The sequence below is a fragment of the Panthera tigris genome (genome assembly GCF_018350195.1).
Source record: "Panthera tigris isolate Pti1 chromosome A1 unlocalized genomic scaffold, P.tigris_Pti1_mat1.1 chrA1_random_Un_scaffold_72, whole genome shotgun sequence".
Taxonomy (NCBI): domain Eukaryota; kingdom Metazoa; phylum Chordata; class Mammalia; order Carnivora; family Felidae; genus Panthera; species Panthera tigris.
This window is the reverse complement of record NW_024962144.1, coordinates 2,741-24,149: the sequence shown is the minus strand read 5'-3', so window position 1 is coordinate 24,149 and position 21,409 is coordinate 2,741. Positions and strand designations below refer to the sequence as shown.

The window sequence follows — 21,409 nt, the reverse complement described above, 5'->3', positions numbered from 1 at the left end:
TACTCAATAAAAAAAAAAAAGATCCCCAATGGGCTTTTTGTTTGTTTGTGTGGGCTTTTCAAGATTGATATTTACTTTGTTAGAAATCAAAATCTATAAGATGGTTCAGTGGCCTTTTCACTTCAAGTTTAGAAAACTGTAATTTTGGCTTGTATAGACCTCATAATGTCTACACTTAAAATACTCAGTTCCTGGTCTCAAAATGGTGCTACAACGTATAAGGAAATGTTGTGTTGTGTAAAACATGATAAGGCTCATTATTAACATCTATAAAGCTCAGAGGAACATTGCTTTTCATATTTTCACTGATAAGGTTGTGAGGAGATTTCTCATCAGAAACCTTGGAGGCTAGAAGGCATGGGTTGATGTGTTGAAAGCATTGAAGGAAAAAAGCTGTCAACCAAGAATCCTACATTTGGGAAAACTGTCCTTCAAAAATGAGGAAGAAATGAAGACATTCCCAGATCAACCAAAGCTGAAAGCCTTGCCCTGATGACTAGACCGGCCCTGCAGTGAAGGGGGTCCTTCAGGTTGAAATGAAAGGGCACTGAACAAGTAACTCGAAGCCTTCTGAAGAAATAATCTCCGGTAAAAGTAAGCAGACAGACAATTATGAACGCTAGTACTGTTATGACTTTGGTCTGTAGCTCTACTTTTGGTTCTCTATGTTAAGAGACTGATATATTTAAAAACCTAATTATGCATCTATGCTTTTGGACACAAGATGCATAAAGATGTAATTTTGTGACATTAACAACTGAAAGAAGGTGGGGTCAGGGCTGTAAAGTAGCTGAGTTTTCATGTGTTATTGAGGTTAAGCTGGTATAAATTGACATTACAATGTTGTAACTTTAGGATGTTAAAAGCAATCCCATGGTAACCACACACAACCACACACACACACACACACACACACCACAGAACATACACAAAAGGAAATGAGAAGGGAATTAAAATGTTTCACTACAAAAAAAATCAACTAAATGCAAAAGAAGATAGTCATGCAGAAAATTTGAGACCGAAAGCAATTAAGGCATATAGAAAACAAAGAGCAAACCACAGAAGGAATTCCTTCCTTATCAGTAATGACTTTAAATGTAAGCAGATTAAACAGATTAGTGAAATGGATAAAAACATAGGATCCAACTATCTGTTACCTACAAGGGACTCAGATCCAAAGACACAAAAAAGTTGAACATGAAAGGAAGGAAAAAGATAATCCATGCAAATAGTAACCAAAAGAAAGGGTGGAGTGGCTGTAATAATACCAGACAAAACAGACGTTAAATCAGAAAATGTTACAAGAGACAAAGAAGGACATTTTATATGAATTAAGAGGTTCAGTACAGCAAGAAGAAAAAATGATAAACATTTACACACATAATGAGAGGCCATTATCGACAGAACTGAAGGGAAAAATAGTTCTATAATAATCGTTGGAGCCTTCAATATCCCACTGTCAATAATGGACAGAACAACCAGACAGAAGGTAAGTAAGGACACAGAGGATTTGAAGAACACGATAGCCCAGCCAGATCTAACAGACGGGCACGGGACCCCACCCAACAATAACGGCACGAGGGACCTTCTCTGAGACAGTCTTTGCATTAGGTCACGAGTTAAGTCTCAGTAGATTTTACAAGATAGATATCATACAAAGTATCTTTTCCAACCACAAGAAGATGAAGTCAGAAATCGGTAACAGAAGGAAGAGTGGAAAATTTAAAAAGCTGTGAAAACTGAAAACACACTCTCAAAGAACCAATGTGTCGAAGAAGAAATCACAGTGGAATGTGAAAATATGTAGAGGTGAAGGGAAATGAAACACGACGCATCAAAACTCCTAGAAAACAACAAAGCAGTGGTGAGGGGGAAATTTATAGCTGTAAACGCTCACAGTAAACATCAAGACAGATCTTAAATCAACACCATAGACGTGCAACTTAAGAAACTAGAAAAAGCCATAGGTAGCAAAGGGAAGGAAATAATAAAGATTAGAGCAGAGATAAATGAAACAGAGGGTCTTTCTACTCCTTACAGACGTAGAAAGGGTTAGAGTGCTATCAACAAGTGTATTCCAGCTCATTGGAGAATCCAGATACAATGGACAAATCTCTAGACCTAGAAAACCTACCAAGACTAAATCACAAAGAAAGAGAAAATCGGAAGAGATTCGTACATAACTAGGGAGGAGATTGAGGCTGTAATCGAAGACCACTTGACAAAAAAAAAGCCCCGGATCTGACAGCCTCACTGGTGAATTCTACCAAACATTGGAAGAATTGACACCAATCTTCTCAAACTCTTCCAAAAAATTCAGGAGAAAGAACACTTCCTAACTAATTCTATCAGGCCGGCATTGCTTTGATGCACCCTAAATATCTCTGGGCCACCTTCCAGACAGTCACCAGAGGAGTTTTCGAAAATATCCAGCCACATGAGTTATTTTCTCAGCGACAAAAGAGACCTTTCTCTTGTCTGTGGAAAGAGAGGACCAGTAGTGTCTCCAGAATCAGGCTGAACATCTATGGACCTCTTCTGAGAGCCTCCGTCCACAACGGATGGGCCACACCGCAGACTGGACACAGCTGAAGCAGGGCAGGGGGTGGGGTGGGGAGGGGAAAATTCACAGAGGTAACCTGGGCTTCAATTGGTCTGTCAGCTGCTTTGACTGCTTTGGGCATCTTTGAATACAACAAGCCATGTCCTCGTTGGACGCTGGGAAAGGACAATCTATCTGCACATCCAGCCCTATGGGCTGGAGTCTCCCAAACGAGGCCATCGTTTGTTTTTGGCAACTCTGCTCCACCACAATATTCATCAGACTCCTGAGAAAGATGACCGATGAAGGGATCCATAAATGGTAAGACCATCTTGCACTTAGCTGTGTTTTGTAAAAGGGAGATATTAGGCAACTGGGCCTTTAAGGTTTTGCTTGCACCCTGTTTGTGGAATGGTACGTGTGTCTATGTATGTTGTAAATGTGAGATAGTTTCTCTACCTCCGGGTGGTGGTTGTGAAAATTAATTTGTAAAAGTGCTCTACTTAGCTGGTTTGAAGGCAAGTGCTTGTAAGAACTGGGTGTTCTAGGGGCGCCTGGGTGGCTCGGTCGGTTAAGCGTCTGACTTCAGCTCAGGTCATGATCTTGTGGTCTGTGGGTTCGTGCCCCACGTAGGGCTCTGTGTTGAGGGCTCAGAGCCTGGAGCCTGCTTGAGATTCTGTGTCTCCCTCTCTCTCTAATCCTCCTCCATTCACGCTCTGTCTCTCTCTGTCTCTCTCTCTCTCTCTCAAAAGTAAATAAACATTAAAACAATTAAAAGAAAAAAAGAACTGGGCGTTCTAAAACTCAGAAAGATAGAAACTAACCCCAGGTGTCTTTCAAGTTCAAGTGATCTTGGATAATATTTGGTATGAAAGCTAATGTAACGTTGTTCGTTTAGTTAAAATGGACATAAGTCTTTAGAATTGCCAACATTAAATATGATAGTTTCACTCTGCTTGTGTTTACTGTAAGTCAAACCAGCTGTTGGCGTTGTGACTGTCACAAAATGTGATGGAAAAGAAAAAGACGTTAGAGCCCTGTCCAATGGCTTCTGAAGCTTTATGGGCAAGCGAAGGACAGACAGACAGATGTAAATAATTTTAATAAATGTAATTAAGGCTACTTGAAAAAATAAGGGAAAAAATTCTGTATTTAATGAAAGTGAGACTGGTTATTCAAAGAGGGAAAACTTGGGGTACCTGGGTGGCTCAGTCTGTTGAGCATCCCACTCCTGACCTCTGCGCAAGTCATAATCCCAGAGTTGTGGGATTGAGCCCCGTGTCAGGCTCCAAGTGGAGCCTGCTTGAGATTCTCTCTCTGTGTCTCTCTGTGTCTCTCTCTCCCCCCCCTCCCCCGCTTGTGCTCTCTCTCTCTCAAACAAAATTTAAAAAAAAATAAAGAGGGGAAAACGTAGGACAAAATCTGAAGGAATGCGAAAGGGAAAATTGCAGAAGGTTTGCGAGAAGGGAATCTTTCAAAAGAAATGCTATGCATGGTCAGGACCGAGATTCTGGAGTTTCGCATGTAAGAAACAAGTTTATGAGGGCAGCGATCGACCCCTGGGGAAGAAAAGGGGGAGGCAGAGAACGATGTCAGGCAGAAGTTGAGCAGTGACACTTCAACGGAAGCCTTAGCCAACTCTCTGAGCAGTTCCGAAAGTTGGACTGCCCTTCGGAAGCATCCAAACTTAGGTAAAGGGGCTGGCTCTTTGTAAGCGTCTTTGGATGTGACCACCTGGGCAGCGGGCAATGCCCTTGGCAAGGCCGCTGTCTACAGTCACGGCGATCCCTGATGATGTCTGAGCGTCGAAGGCTGTAGGCAGCATTGCTATGGCTGGGAGACCTTGGTTCCTGCCAGAGATTCTGGTCAGCACATCCCAACACCCGTCACAAGAACTCAGACCCATGCAGTGCCCTGGATGTCCTTGTCCAAATAAGTATGTATCAACGTGGGAGGTGACACGGAGGAAGAAAGAAGGGACTGCATGTCTTTTTAAAAATTCATCTTGTTGCAACAAATGAGTTTTAATATCCAAAGTACAGCGGTATAAGACTGGAATTTGGGTTTTCTCGCTGTTAATGTGACAGAGGCTTCTTAGATGATGGGTCTAAATTATCAACAGAGGTTTTTCTTTACCTTTAATCTGCCTAGAAAAACAAAGTTTCTATGTCTTGTCTTTGTTAGGTCTTTGCTTACTTAAGAAAGTTGAATCTGCTCAGTGTTAAGAGAGCTAAGGTTTGCTCACAGCTCCATTTCCCTTGCTGTCTGCATTTACCTTGAGAATCTCTTCTTGCCATCCTGGCTAAATAAGTATCCCGTTTTGTAACGATCTGTAATCCTATTTAGGCACGTGTTTTGAAACCTTCTGGTATTTCACCAACTTCCAAAAACCCAGCTTGTGAATGGAAGTCTTTTTGATGAATTAGGCTTATTCCCTGGTGTGTCAAATGACATGGGAGGCATCATCAAATAAGCGATGAGGAACCTTCTTAGGCTTTGTTGTATGGGTGATTGCTCTAAGTGTCCTAGAGATTTTATAAGATTCCTAAGGTTTTGATATGTCCTGGTATAGCGTCATCGCTTGTAATACTAACTACTGAAGTATCGTGTGTCACAGAATCTCCTTGCCAGCTGCACTGCATTGACAAATACAGCTCTCTGATCCCTTCAGGATCATAAAGCTAAGCTTAGTAAGAATTCCCAGAACTAATGGGGAAACTGCTTTCAAACAGACACTTGTGTAAACATTGCTGGTCCTCTAATGTTTGCTCTTCTAAATTTAAGTCTGCCTATGACATTTGGTAGACGTTTGGTAAATAAGTTCTTCATAAACAGATAGGAAACATTTATACCCTTTCTCCCTACCTGGTACCACCAGAATTCAAAACTCTCAGGGAGTATTCTCGTATTTTCACGGCAGTGTATTTATTTGCAGAAGTTCGATACGAATCCGTTCTCCTTGCAACAGGACGCCACTGGAAACATTGGTCATGTTGCCAAGGCTTTGACTGGAATGTCATAGTTGAGGGAGATATGCCTAGACTCAGCTACAATCAGAGAGCTTTAAGGAACTAATTAAGGTTGACTTTGCTGAGCCAATGAAGCCCCTTGGAAAACTTGCCTCGTACCTTGCTTACAAAGTTTCCAGCAGCCCTACCAGGTGAATAAGGAAGGTTGTCACTTCCTGGCAGGTGCAGGAACCTCAGCGTATTTGGGGGATCTCGAGAAGAGAGGGAGCCACCCACATCTATAGGTATGGCAGGCAAAGGCTGGTGGCCAGTATTTGGCTTGGCTTCTTGAGCCTGACAAGGCTGTTAAAAGTTCAATCTGACATTCCTTACGAAAAGTTCCAGCGAAGCAGATTGAAAAAACCAAACACCTATATGACCAATCACCGTTGTGATGGCGCTTGTGTAAACAGGCCCAGCTTCAACTGGACAATTTTACAAACAAAAGTGTCCTAATTTGGCAATCTTTGGTGGAGATGAGGGTGGTTTCAGAGAGAGAGATTGTTCCAGTAACACACCTGTGAAAATGTAAGATCATAGTTCCGATGAACCGTCTTTGAGGGTTCGTTGGTTGTCTATACACCTGGGCTGGGTCCTGAATTCTTCTGGTTTCCTTGAATGTCTGACCCTGACTCTCCAAACTAAGGTTTCCAGTTTTCTCCCACTGTGTTGACTGGAAGCACTGAGAACGAAAACTGCTTTTCCCTGAAGCCCTGCAAACCGAAGCCAGACCACCCGAGGTACACGTGACAGAAAAGTGGCCCGGTGATCTAAGGGCCACTCAGAAAGATCACCAGAGACACACAGATAGCTGAACAAGCTGATCGCAGCCTTCCCGACTGGACAAGCTGCCATCGGAGCATCCAGACGTGGACGTGTTCACGGATGGGGACATTTTCACGGGTCAAAGACAAGGAAGAGCTGGGTGCAGTGGTGACCCATCAGCTATCGTCCGCTGCGGAAGATGCCACAAAGTGGACCGACTGCCCAAGGGAACCATGCTGGCAGCCCGTCGAAGACTCCAAGACCCTCTGGAAGAGCTTTAGTGCCAAAGATAGACTTAACTACATATCAACCCCAACGTCCCTTGGAGGACCAAAGAGGAGTTAAGTAAGGAGTGGGGGTTTGGACACCGTGCTGGCATTGACACTGGCTGGAAATAGAATGAATCCTTACCCTAGAGCATCTGATGAAAGAAATAATTAGCCACATTCCTCGAAGCACCCGTTATGGGAAAGATGCCACTCTCCAGTGGATCCAGAAGTATACTGCGGGCTCCGATTTCAGCGAAATGCTACAAAAGGCAACGCTTGTGCTAAAAACAATCCTAAGACTGGGTGCCCACAAGTTCTCAAGGGTATACAACTGAGAGGCCCCAAACCTGGGGAAGACCGGCAGGCAGCCTTTCCCGGAATGCAAAGAACAACGGGAAATTCTCGGGGTTTGCTTGTATCTGCAGACACCTTTATCAACGGGGTTGAGGTTCCTCCCTGCTGTTCAGAGAAGGCCTCGGGAGTTGTCAAAATGCTTTTAAGCGAGACCATTTCTAGGTTTGGACTGCCGCTAATAATTCAGAGTGACAATGGAGTGACAACCACAGCGTCCAAGGCCTTGGGCATTCAGTGGAAATCACACGCTTCCTGGAGACACCGAGAGAGTGGAAAAAGGGAAAAAAATGAACTTTGGCAAAGCTCTGCCAAGAAACCCACTTCACTTGGGAACAACCCGTGCCATCTGCCCTGCTTTGGGAAAGAGTGGTCCCTAGAAGAGGGCTTGGTTTAAGCCCCTGTGGAATGTTATATGGAAGACTTTCTATGTCCTTTTCGTGACCTAGGAGTTGCTGGCGGGGCTCCCACCAGCGATTTGGATACTATCAGGTACATCCAGGGCCTGAGTTTGCTTCCGGCAGGCTGATGTACCTCACAGATGTGTCTTCACGCTGCCTGAATCCCTTAGTGACATCCAAAGGTGTCACTAAAGATGTCAGTAAAGACCTGAAGAGCGGGAGCCCAGAGGACCAGCTCCAGCCTCACTGGACAGGTCAGACCCTGCGAGGTGCTGTTGACCCCCCACTCCTCCAAAACTACAGGGAATTGAGCCGTGGATTCACACTTGAATGACAAGAATCCACAGGTTCCCTACACCCTGTCAGCAGGGAGGAGGTCGAAAGGGACCCGGCTCAGACCAGTGAGCCTCTGCCGGACCTGAACCTCCGACTCGGGGTAACTGGTCCAAGGGAATCAAGCCATGAGTACAACATGCTACCTGTTGTTCTCTAGTACCCCTAAAACCCTAGACACAACATGGTCCAGAAACTATTGACCAAAGTACAAAAATCCCGGTAATGCAGAACATTCCTTTCCACCCCAAAGTTTCCACTTGTCTAACCCCAGTCTTCACCCCACCTCAGCAGGAAGTAACGGCCGCGGCCGGGTCGTGGTCCCAATACCCACAAGAATGAGGACAGATCAAAAGACCCTGGGGACTGAAAAGGGTAACCAAAGGGTTAGCAGCCGCAACTTTGTACCCTGACCTTTTTCCTTTGCCACTAAGTACCCCTGACTCTCCTCTAGGGAGGTGGATGTGAGGCTCGCCCTCCTGCCTCTGGAATAAACTCTTGCTTTGCTTTATACTCCATGTCTCAGTGATGGTCTTTATGCGCATCAGGCAGATGAACTTGGGTTCACTACACACGGCAGGCACTCAGTAAAGACCGCTGAACCCACGTGGACTCTGACGCTTGGAGAGTTAAGTGTCTGGTCCGTGGTGACACAGGGTAGGACGAGGAGAAGGCTTTGATTTCAGAACTGTAGTGCCTCTACTCCCATCCACAGTGCTAAGAAGTTTCTGCTCTCCTCCCAAGGCCACCTGCTCAGCCCTCGGCACAGCACCTCCGTGGCCCCAGCCCCTGTCCCTGCTTTGGAGCCAGCTCCCCATTCCGACCTGGAGGTGACAGACAGCTCAGCCCTGTTTACCCAGCTCCACCAACATCCCAGCCTCATCTGCCAACTTTGGCAATTTTCATACCACCTCGCACACAAAATAAATTGCACGCTCCCATTTTGGGAGGCCCAGTCAGTTAATTACAAAGGCTGCCTCGCCTTGGCACGGAGTGGTGGGAGATGTTCACAGGAAAACGGATTAATTTGGACTCATTGCTTTCCCTTCCACGTCCTCGTGCCAATTAAGACAACCCTTGTAACCAAGCCCACCTTCTCCAGAAGCAGCCCCCACACTCCCCAAACAAGCAGTCCTCAGGTTTCACTGGCTGGCTGCTCAGGGTCCTGAGAAGCTTGCTGGGACCTTTGGAAAATGCCAGTCAGGGTTTTAGGATTCTTCTGCCAGGGGTGGGGGTGGGGGGACCTACGGGAACTTCTTGGTTCGGTGTTTCTGAGCTCACACTGGTGAGCTGGGCACAGCCGAATACTGGACGCTGGCCTGCTTGGACAGAGGCTGGGTGTCCAGGCTGCCTGCTGGAATCACGCGGGAAGGGGGCAAAATTCAGAGTCTCGGGCCCCGCCCCCCGACCCTACCGAGTCAGACACGTCAAGGACAGGGCCTGGAAATCTGTACCTTCCACAGGCACCAAGGACAGGACCTGGAAAGGCTTTGGGTGGGAAGTCTCAGATCTGCATTTGAAAGCCGTGTTATCTAGGGAAGCTGTTCAGCATTTCTCTACCCCGGTCTCCCAGAGCTCAAACACTGGGGCGCACCATAACCCTCTTGAACGGGTGGGGTTGGTTGTACAGGTGCGGTGAGGCCCCGACTCATGGCGAACACTCATTACGTGGTACTGATTCCTATCAGTGAACATGACTGAGTTCGTTTCAAGGGGTTGATGAGAAGCAAAAGTGATGCTTTGGTGCTGCGGAAAGTCCTTGTGCCTTAACTACAGCATCAGCACTGGCCACCGGGCCCTCCACGCAGCTAATCATTCCTTCAGACTCCAAACTCTGCATCACTCTTCTTGTCCCACCTCCCCCCGCCACCCCCACCCCGAACCCCCTGAAACCAGTAAATCATTATCATTAGAAGGTTCAAAGTTGGGAGCCTCCACAGGCTCCTTCGGAATGGAGTGAAAACCAGACACACACCCCCGGGAACAAGGGAGCCAAGTCCTAGGTCTGCAACATGGTCAAAACCGAGTCGTTTCGTTTGTGGAAAATGAATACATCTGAGTTTGCACCTGTCTCGCCCAGGGGAAAAGTAGCGCGTGCGCCATCACAAACGGGCATCTCCCGGCAAAACCCGTTCCCTGCTGCTCGGGGAGGCTCAGACTGCCAGAAAGGCTGCGGCCTTCAAAACCTGTTTCATGTGGTTTGTCCATTTTTGGGGTGTTTCAGCTGTCCCATTCTGTTGGAAGCCTGGGTTTGAACATCAAATGGGTTTTGTTTCTCCAGCAAATTTCAGGGAACGCCAGGGGATCCTGGAACTGGATCCCACATTACAAGCAGATGCTCCCTTCACACCTGAATCTCCTCCCCATGACCCCAGAAAGTGTGGGTCACCCCTCTGCTCTCTGAATACAAAAACGGGGAGGGGGTTGGAGCTCTTTTGAGAGATAAGAAAATGACACGTGTTTCTCTTGATGTCAAAATTGCCGTGGCCAATGAACTTGCAGTGCAGGGGTAACACTCGGAATGTCTAACCAGATGGGCCCTTTAGCACCTGTTGTGACCAGAGGGCTGTGGCAATGGAGGAAAGGCTGGGAGAGCCGTCCTAGCTGGCCAGCAGCCTTGCAACGGCCTCCCACTCTGTCCAGGCTGTTGCAAGCATGGATTCAGAACATGTACCCAGATGATGGAGCTGGAATTTGCGGGAAGCTAACTTCCTGTCAGTGTGAAATGTCTCAGGCAGTGATGAGCCCCCATCCCCGGAAAGGTGCAAGCAGGAGCTGATCCTCTAGCAGGGATGTAACAGGAGATGCTCAACTACACGGTGCGCTCTGCCTCTTCCATGTGGTACAGATCTCACGACCACGTGCTGGGAGTGAGAATCCCACTTCGTGGACTCATAGACCCTTCTCCCTTCTGGGAGTGCATTTCCACAGAAATGCCGTGCACAGACCTGCGGCACCTCCCTGCATTGTCCCCGTGGTCCTGGGTGGCTACCACCCACGCCAGGCCTGGCACACACTGCCTCACTGAGGGGACCGGGCCATGCCTCACTCAGTCCGTTACATAACTGGCCGCTTCTGAAAAGGCGCTGTACCGAGTCACAAGGGTTAGCAAACTAGTTCAAGGTAATTTATGACTCTGGGATGCTCGGGTTTCTAAATACAACAGACCTCTACAAACTGCAAAAGCTTCAAGCTCTCTCCCCAAGGGAGACTGCCCGGCCCAGCCCAGGGGCAATGGTGCTGACGCCAGGTGGGCAGGACGAGCTGGCACACTAGCAGGCCTGGCTGGCTTAACTCACTATGAGCCCCAGGGAGGCACTCCTGGAGGCCTCGTGAAGACGGCTCCCCCCCCCCCCCCGCCCCCGCACCGCCGCCATTCTTCCCTCCCTTGTCTCTGGTATGCATGAGAAGGTGATGAAGATTTTTCTCGTGTGCTGTGATGGCACCGAAACCACAGTGCATTCGGGGTTGCTACATCCTAGTTGGCTTGTTTCTCTTTTTTAATGCTAATAATATTGATTTTGGGTACAGTGGATCTCAGGCAAGGGAAACTCCAGTAAACGAAAGCTGACTCTAGTCAAACGTGGCTGATGTTTCTTTTTTCCTCGGGGGTGGCAGGCCCTGCCTGCCTTTCCATCTGCCCAGTGCTGGCCTTGAACACCCAGAGTGGCTTCTCTGCATGCTCTCCTGTGGGCTGCCTTCCTGCCTTGGTGCTGGCGCCCAGAGCTCGAGACCCATTTGTGTCTGCAAGAGGACTGTGGTCTCTGCCCTTGCTCCGCTGAGCTCTGGCTGCCGCCTGCATCCAGCATCCGTTCCCAGCACCCCCCGTCCCGCTCCAGGCCGAGCTCATCTGGGGCCTGCTACCAGGTACAGTGACCCTCCCCTTTCCTTGCAGACATCAACTGTGAGTCAGCACTGAATGCAGGTCCCCAGTATACCCATACCTTGCCAGCCTCATCCTCAGTGCACACTCCCAGCTAGGAGTAGGGATTCGGGGTGAGTGAGACACAGCCCTGTCCTCAGGCCTTGGCCTTTCTGACTCAGGAGGCTGACACACACATGCACCAATGAGGGACACAAATACACTGTCTTCTGTGACGGGGGGAGGGGTGAGCCTGGGAGAGCCCAGAAGAAGCCTGGAGGGCTTCCTGGAAGAGGTGGTGCCAAAGGTGTGCAATGTTCCATATGATCTCTGCAGTCCTTGGGTGTAAGCATCCCAGAGAAAGACACCTCCATGGGGACTGTTGAGTCTACCGCTACTGGCTAGGTGGCATTTGGTGACAAAGTAACAAATGGTCCGAGCTTCCTCTGCCTAGTCCTGGATTGTTGGGGGTCTGGTTTCTTCAGGGCGACAGAGACACAGCCATGGCTGACTGTTCTGGTGCCCTGGCTCCTGCCTTGCTCCTCTCTCCAGAACACGGGACACTGCGGTTGACCCCTAAACAGCTCTGTTCCTCCACCCCCCTGTCTCCGTAACCTTTGCACTATGATGGGGCAGCTCTTCCCATCAGGGGTGGGGTCTAGATCCCCCCGCTTTGAATCTGCGCTGGCTCCGTGACTTGCTCTGGCCGACAGAATGTGGTGGAAATGATGCCGTGCCAATTTCAGGCGTAGGCCTCAAAGAGCCTCGTGGCCTTGCGTGCCCACCCTCTCGGGACCCTGGCACCACCATGTGCAGAAGCCCAGACGGCCTCCTGGAAGAATGGGACACATGTAGCCTACTCACCACCACCCCTAGTCGCCCCGGCCAACAGCCAGGCAGCAATCAGCCGACCCCTGCCATTGACCACACATGCTTGAGGGAGCCCGGAAGACCTGCCTGACCAGCTAGCTGCTCAGCTAAGTCAACAGTTGGTGCAAGCTGCTACATTTCGGGGTGGTTATTCCGCAGCAGAAACTAACTGATCCAGGCATCCCAGCATTCTGGGCAGGATGCACAGGCTGCAGGATTTATAGGCAGAGGCCTGGCTGCAGGCAGATGGACTGGCTGGCCTCGGGACCTTCACCTGGCCCTCAGGTTTGCTGTTACCTGGGTTCTGCTCTACAGCTAGGATCTACAGTCAGCACAGTTACGACCAAGGTATAGTTGGCCCGGGAGTGGCTGCGCCTAAGCCATCTGGCCTCCTCTACGGTTTCCTGGACCTACCCAGGGCCTTCCAGCCGCTTTCCATGACACTCCAGGTGAAACCCAAATGCCTCACCATCCCACACCATGTTCCCTATTCCCACCCTGCTCCCAGCTTTGCGCCTCTCACTGCACTCCAGACACACCTGCCTCCAACCCATAAGACCCAACCTGACCTCCGCGCCTTTGCATGTGCAGCTCTCCTGACTAGCATGCTCTTCCCGGATACCCGCACGGCTCCCCCCATTTCCTTCAGGCTCTGACCCAGTAGGCTTTGTTAAACAAACCGGAGATCACAGATCATTCTTACAAAATGGCCTGTGTCACTGTCTGCACACTCCTCCTGCTTTATTTCTTTTCAGAGCAATTAGCATGACTGGGTGCAAAAGTGTCCACATTGTGAGACATCCAGTGGGAGCCAGCGAAGGTTAGGAAGGGAGGGTGGGATGCTGAGAAAGACGTCGGCGTTGGGACCTTCATAGCACACAGCCACTGACTGGGAGCCGATGTGTCCTGAAGCAGCCTGCCACCCCCCACTGCCAAACCAACAGAGACACTGTTGGCAGTGCTTCAGCCACATGTAGGAGCCGGTATCGCACTCGGCAGCACAAGCCCAGATTTATGGCCATGGCATAACTGCTTACAAGTGTCATGCAGGTGACACATGTTTGTCAAAAACACCTCGTCTTGAGGTGGCCACAGAGAGCAGTTCCCTGGAACACAAGAGGCTTCACAAAGCAAGGTGTCCCTGGGGCTCCTGCCTTCTGAAACCCCTTAATCGAGGGCCCACCATTTAGGGCCCTTCTCAGAGTTTCTAGAGCCTACAAAAGAGAGAAGTCTCTAACTGGAGCTGGGACTCCCCGGCTGCAAACAGGAGCAACACCGGCTGGCCTGGCTCAGCCTCGGAAGCTGGGGAGGGCACCCTCCAGGGCCAAGGAGGCCCAGGGCAGGCCCAGACCCACCATGGATCCAGGGTTCAGGGACAAAGCTCTTCTGCACTCCGTGAGGGGCCCCATGGCAGACCCATCCCCGGGTCCTGGACCAGTCACCAGGAGGGAGAGCTAGGGCCTGGTTGGGGTCCAAAGGGACCATGCAGTCTCGTGGTAAAGAGCGTGGAGTCTGGAGCCAGACCGCCTGGGATCAAATCGCAGCTCACTCCATCACTGACCAGCTGAGTGACCCCAGGCAAGCCTCATAAGGGTTCTGAGCCTCAGCTTCCACATCTATAAGATGAGTGTAAAAACAGTGTCTCCTCACAGGGTGGTGAGGACCCCACGGAATGCTCAGACCGGGCCCTGGCACATCACAAACGCTGCAGAAGTGAGTTGTCATCCACATCATCAGAGGCCATGACTCTGCATCACTCAGACCAAGGGTGGAGCCTTCCCGGCAAGGATTCGACTCTGTTCCAGGTTTGAGGGTGCTGGGGTACTGCTCCCAGGGCTCTCCCTCCCCTTACCGGGCAAGGAGCCGGTGGGGAGTGAGAGGCAGGAGTTAAACCTCAGCTGCTTCATCATCAAAAGGACAGCAGGAGGGATGAAGCAGGGGTGAGAAGCAGAGGTGGCAGGAGGTTTTCAGGCCCCCAGGAACAATGTGCCCAAATGGCTTTCACAGCAGCTCAGGGGAGCCCATGGGATGGAAACGGAAAGGCAGGCTGTCATGTCTGATCCCTCCACCGACAGCCCCAGGGTCCTGGGTCCCAACCCACCAGCCCTACTGTGCACAGCCAGACACCAAGAGGAAGGAACACAGAACCCGCCTTCAGAGAATCGGAGACAGACTCCACGTTGGGGTCACCCAACACGGTCGTTGTGTGGCCATTACAAACTCAACCCTCCTCTGTGCTCCTGTTTCCTCATCCTCACAAAAACATCCATGGATGGGGCGCCTGGGTGACTCTGTCGGTTAAGCGTCTGACTCTTGCTGTCAGCCCAGGTCACGATCTCACAGTCAGGGGACTGAGCCCCACATCGGGCTCTGCACCGACAGCATGGAGCCTGCTTAGGATTTTCTCTGTCCTTGCCCCTTCCCCACTCTCTCTCTCTCCTTCTCAAAAAATGATAAAGAAAGAAACATAGAAAAAAAAATCCATACATGGCTACACAGGGCCTCCTGGGGCACCTGCACGTACCAGGGATCGCAATGGTACAAAGAGGGAGAGGGGAGAACGCACGGACAGCAGGCATGAATGACTGCAGGTGTGCTACAAATGATCAGAGATCTGAAGAGCTCAATACTTAGGAGTTTTAAAAAGGCTTCTTGATATGTGACTGGAGAAAGGCGGCCCAGTTAGTAAACGGTGCTGGGACATCGGAACCAATTCCAGACACATTAAAAATCTATATTTGAAAGAGAGAAGTTGAAGAGGGGGATATTCTGGGGGAATATCTTTCCAAACTTGGGGTTGGGAACAATTTCTTTAACAAGGTGTTAAAAGCTCAGTAAGCATAAAAAAAAAAATCGATAGGTTTGACTGCAGTAAAATGTAAATTTCCCTTCACCAAATGACGGGTGAAAAGACAAATCACTAAAAGCAGAAGACCTCTGGCATATGTACAACTAGCAAAGGATCAGTATCCAGAATACATAAAGAAGTCCTACAAATCCACAGGAAGAAGAGAGGCAATGAGCAAAAAGACCACAGCAGGCATGTCGTAGAGGAAGAAACGGAGTGCACAGATGAACACGGGAAAAGCTGCCCGATGTCACGAGGATGCAGGGAAGTGCAAGGTAAGGTCCCTGTGAGAGATTTCACATCCATCAGGCTCACAGTGAGGAAGACATGTGACATCTGACAGCACCGAGGGTCTGAGAGGATCAGCTGGCACCCACGGTTGATGAATGTGAAACCTGGTCTGGCCACACTGAAAACCACTTTGGCCTTTTCTTGTTAGGTTGACCAGTCCCATAGCTTAGAACCCTGCAAATCCACTCCCAGGAGTCACACAAGGCACACCCAAGAAGAGTTCGTCGCAGCACTGTTAGCAAGAGGAGGGGAAGAAAGGAAATGACCCAGATACTCATTGACAGAGCAATGCAAAAAGAAATTGTAGCACAGTCACACAATTTCTTTCCACACTGGTGACAGCAAACTCCAGCTACACAGCAGCACAGCTCAAGCTTAGAGACAGGGAAATGTTGAGTACAAAAATGCAAATTTTAGAGATCTACATACAGAGAGCAAGTTTTTACAGCTTGAGAACAAAGAAGCAATCTAATGTTTAGGCTTATTCAGTCGGCCTGTGAGCAAGAGAATGGCAAACAAACAAACACCAAATTGCAGAGAGGGGTGACCTCCAGGCAAGGAGAAGATGGAAGTGACTGGGAATGTTCTAGTTCTGGAGTTGAGCTGCGGGCCCACGGATGTTCATTGTCCCACCATCCTTCATAATGCACGAAACACACGAAGTATTAAAACAGAACAGAGGCAAAGGAGAAAAGCAAGAAGAGAAACATGGTGTGGGTCCAGACACATCCAGTATGATTTCCTTGTCACACACATAGTTGACTGTTTTCACGTGGTGTCACGGGGGGTACCAAGAGTTCCGTCGAGAGCCCAGAGCAGGGAAGTGAAAGGACAGGCAATTGGACGAGGGCATTCTTCCCTCTGGGCCTCAGTTTCTCCATATGCAAAATAAGGGGGTGTACCAGCAGTGGCAAATGGCTGGCGTGCATAACCCAAGGTCTCCCCTTCCTCACCCGCTGTGGACACTACTCATGGATTGCAGCACTGTTTCACATGGAGCACAGACACGCAGCGTTGGGCTCCACAGCTGGGCCCTGCAGGCTGCCAGGGATGCCAGTCTGAGAGGGCACACTAAGTGATACCTACGTGCTGATCTGGAGAGAGTCCCTCCAGCTGTGGCCTGGAAGGTTCTGAAGCCTCACCAGCAGGCACTAGCTAGTCTGAGAGGCAGGGGCCCTAGGGAGGAGCCGACTGGCTTTGGGACTGACCCTAGCTGGACCCTGGCAGCGTGCAGCCTCAGCTTCTACACTGCTCATGCCTGTGGCCTCCGGTCCGCCGCGGGGGGGCCTTGCCCCCCCATCATCTGACCAGAGCCCGTGCTCCCATCCGTCGGGTGGGCAGGCTCATGTCTACGCTCTGCGGGTGAGCTCTGCTGGACCTGAAAACGGCAGGACGGGCAGAGGGCCGGGCAGGAGCTCAGCATCACCCTCTAGCCCAGAGAGCCGTGGAAGCGGCCCCGTTGTGCCAGATTCAACCAGCTCTCTGAGGCAGGAGGATGGCATTCCTTGCACCACCGCCTAGGCCTGCCTGGGCCTGCAGGCCTTTGCTCCTCTGCTCTCCCTCCCTACCTGCCCCCCCTGCTGCCGCCTGTCCCCTCTTCCTCCCCTTATGGTCCCAGCTCACAAGACTCCTCCTTGGTTGTGCTATTCCATCTACCTCCCACTCCCCCACCCCCCAGTGAGCGCTGACCTCCCTTCCTCTAGACAACCACCACACAGAGGTCAGCTTTTCCGAGGAGAGCTTGTGTGCTGGGTCTGGTCCAGTTTCTGTGGGTGTCTGTTCCCTCCAGCATGGGGAGCCCAGCAGGGTCCACCTCACAACCGGCATGAAAATAATACCTTCAAACAGCCACAATTCCTTGGAATCAATGGGCTTCTCCAAGAACAGTCCACCTACTGCCTAAGCCGCACAGCCAGTGAGGTTGGCAGTCGGGGAATGGTACCTCCCTCCCTATTCCAACAGTGAGAAACTCAAGGGCCACAGAGGGAGGTGACTTTTCCAGCATCACTGCCCACCCTCCAACCTTCTGGGAGGCTGAGAAGCTTTTCTGTCATGTCCCATCAGGGCCCTCAAACCCCAGGAAACACCTCATTTCCCCAGAGCAGGGGCCTGCTGAGTGACCACAGCCTCTAATCATGGAGCATGTGGTTTCATCCGTGTCCCTGTGGATTCTTTTAATAACAAGATCATGTGGAGAGACATCATACCCAAGGACGTGATGCTTTGGCGTTTCGTCTCTCTTTCATTTTGTTCACCTGATACACGTTTTAAATGACTACTGGGCTGTGTACACAGGAAGCCTTGATTCACTAGAAAGAACCGTGGTGGGTTTTCTTAGAATACAAAGTCAGGAATTTAAGGCATCCAGACGTGTCCAATGAGCAGAGTGGAGACAAAGATGTCTCTCCCGCTGTTGTGTCTGGGAACACAGCTGCCCACACACGCCCACCACACCCTCGGATCAGAGCCTGCCACTGATATCCACGGTGTGAAAGGGCTTGGAACCCACTGTCATCTTTATCACCATCCCTCGATCCCAAGAAGCAAACACCATGAGCTTGCAAAGGCACTCCAACAGGAATGCTCACTTGTGTTCCCAGGAATACACACAGACTCCAGATATTTACTTCTGGTTCCAACTTCTCCTGGGTTCATCCTGTTTCAAGTCCTGGAAACTCTGGGCACCACTTCTTGCCCTACAATCCCTCCGTCAGATCCCCCCATCGCCCACTCTCCCAGGAAGCTTCCCCCACCTGGACACCTCCAAATCCTCCTCAAAGTCATCTCTGACTCCCCCTCTTCCAGGCAGTCCCCTTGCCTTCTCGCTGGCCTCTTTACACTAATTTCCTGCTAGAATGATCATAATGGGTTCAAATGCTGCTGGCTTGCACACCTATCTCCCCCGTCATGGGACAGGTTGTGGGAGCAGGGTGCAGGGCTGATGTACTCCCGTTACTTCCAGCCCCTCAGCATGGGCCCGGGCACATTGGTGGGGGGTGGAGTAGGGCCTCAAAGAAGCATGATCTAAATCCCTGGGCTCTGTTTTCCTCAAACTTAGAGTGTAGTGAAAGAGCTCTAATGACAAAGAAGGTAAATTCTAGGTATTCTGAACAGAGACCAGGCAATCCTTTCCTGAGTACTTCACAGCGAAGCCAAGACCTCATTGGTGAGTAACTGTCAACTGCCCAACAGTGGGAGTTAAGAACTTTCCCAGGAGAGAGAGAGTCGCAGACAAATGTTGTAAGGTGGGAGGGAGCAACTTGTGTAAGGACCGAAAGGCCAGTGGTGCCTCAGCAAAGCAATGGGGCGATGGGCAAAAGTTCATGGATTATGCGTATCGGTTAGGTTAGGATGGGTTACGCTGCATAACACACAATTCTCTAAATCTCAGTGGCCTACAATAAAGTTTCTTTATGTCTCAGACTATATGCACATGTGGCTCTCCTTCGTCTCCTCTCCCCTCTGGACTCAGGTTGACAGAGCAGTCTGTGTCTATCTGGAATATTGCCATTGTCGTGGAAAAAGGAAAAGAAAAGTGGTAAATTACTCACTGGTTCTTAACGCGTGTGCTCACATCTGTTTTCACTGTTCAGCAGCCCCTCTGCCATGCCTGAGGACAACATGGGCCGTGCTGTATAATCCTCCAACCGAGCAGGGCACTTCGATACAGGCCACCGAATGTGGGGGAGTGGTAATCCAGTTCCACACCGTGCTTATGATTTTCACGTCTTTCCTAGGATCAGTGAAATCTGTTGAATAAACTGTTCATTTCTAAAAATCCCTCTGGCTGTAGTGAGAGACACAGACTGGAAATGGGCAAGGGTGGGATTCGGGAGAAAATTCAGGAGGCTGCCTCAGTTTCCCCAGGCAATAAAAAAAAGTACTTTACACTAGGGTCATGGCAGTGGAAATGGAGAGAAGCCAAGAGATTTAAAAGATGGAAGGGTCTAGTGATGTACAAAGAGGAGCAGAGGTGAGTGAATGTGTGACACCAGAATGGCAAAAAGATACAGCAGGCTTGGCTTCTCATGTCTTAAACAGTTGCTGGCTCCCATCTTTGGGGAGGACCAGCTACTCTATTCTCTACTTGTCCTTGGGCTCTCTATGTTCTTCTAAGAAATCTCCCTTCTTGCTTGAAAAAAAAAAGGCTGAGCTAAATAAAGATGGGAACACATGGATGTGGTGAGCAGCCGAGTGAGCTGACAAATGAGTGACACAGTGACCAGGGGAATTAATTCATGTCTCCAAGTGTCCAAAGAGTGAAGAGAAACTAGACTCAACCGGAAGAAAAAGAAAGTCCTCCCACTGGACATGCCTCAAAAGGATCCCTCGCCTCCCTACTGACACATCAGGCATCTTTCTTCTTCCACGGGGCTATGACCAATTTCGGCTATAACAGAGAAAGGGGAGTGGGTGAGAGAAGAAGAAGGGAGGGACAGGGAGGCAGAGGAAGGATGGGCTCCATGGACATATAGCAACCTCTATAGAATCCTCTCCTCTCCTCCGTGTGGCCTCCCTCCCTATGCTCCTTTTCAGAGTTCCAGACTTGACTTTCAGTGGTGGGAGGGCTTGGGATTCACAAACACCTCAAAAGAGAATTTCTGTAGCAGCACCATTAGGCCACCTTACAGGAATTTAGAGCCTTGGGGTACACACAGGCACAGAAAGCCGTGGGGTTTCCTCTGCCCTGGGTGTTCTCATTAGCCAAGAAGTGGAAGGTTCAGACACAGAACTGTATGGTTGTGGACTCAGTTCAGCGCACCCATGGGGACAGCAACCACAATGCTCCCCGTGGCAGTAGAGGGAGTGTTGTGGTCACTGTCCATGGTGTTTACAGGCTGACTCAGATGGAGAGGCTTGTTCTAAGACCCAGCCACACAGGATGTCAGAGCTGAGAGGGCTCCAGGATTTCAACTTTCCCAGTGCCTCATTTTGCAGATAAGAAAGCACAAGTCCAGAGAGGGGAAAGACTTCCCTCGGGGCCACACAGTGGGTGGCACCGAGGGACTGGAAGCTAGCCTCTAGATGCTTGCTCAGACAAAACTCATTTCCTTGGAAGGCTCCTGGGATTTGCCCCCAGAAACCCAGAATAATTAGACCCTGAAAACTCACTGGAGCACATAGTAGGTACTCAGTGGACACTGGTTGACTCAATAAACGATTATACCGGGATGCAAAAAAACAAATCTTGAAGCTGGGCTTGGGCCCCGGATCCTGAATTCAAACAGGAAGTCATGTTCTTTTTTGGTATGGGTGAAATGGTACCGAAGAAAGCAGTGGGGGAAGGGAAGAAGTGCTGCCAGGAAGACAGTGGGGTGGCGGGAAGAGTATAAGAGCAGGTGCAACCCAGGATATTAAGCACAGAGGAGGGCAGCAACTGGGCACTAACCTCTGTTCTCTCAGGTTCACTCCCACCTGGAAATCAGGTTGAACGGCTCAGGAGTTTCCTTAGGGAGTGTGGTCACACGACCTCAATCTGGCCATCCTCCCTGGCCACAGTGATTGGCTCAGCACTGGGTATGTGCCAGTCAGGTCCCAGTGGGTCCAGACCTTAGGGCTGGAATCATAGGGAATGAGGGGTTCTTTTTCTGTTGGGAGGCTGAAGGTGACTGTTGGGGGCCATCTTGCTTTCCTAACAGAAAAGCACAGCTGAGAATGATACCAGCACAGAGGAAAGTAAGCAAGGCCAAGAAGTCGGGAAAGATGGTTGCTACTGATGTCATCAAGCACCCATGTACGGCCTTGCCTAAAACTGTCTGCCCTTAGCCTTCTTAGGTACGTAAATCATTCTCTCCTGCCTCGTTTGATTGCTTGTTTAGGCCGCTTTGGTTTTTCTGTCACTCAGTGGGTATCAAAACAACAACAACAA

At 49.9% G+C, this 21,409-nt stretch overlaps 1 long non-coding RNA gene across 1 annotated transcript in view; it reads right to left on the bottom strand.

Annotated features, from left to right (window-relative positions):
- The window catches only part of LOC122236179, a 32,013-nt gene extending 10,847 nt beyond the window's left edge, over positions 1 to 21,166 (bottom strand). The window contains exons 1-2 of the long non-coding RNA XR_006214301.1: positions 20,930 to 21,166; positions 19,092 to 19,273 (exon numbers count right to left, since the gene is read on the bottom strand). This is a non-coding gene — a long non-coding RNA (uncharacterized LOC122236179). The remainder of the gene's footprint in view (positions 1 to 19,091; positions 19,274 to 20,929) is intronic.
- Positions 21,167 to 21,409: the final 243 nt, after the last annotated feature.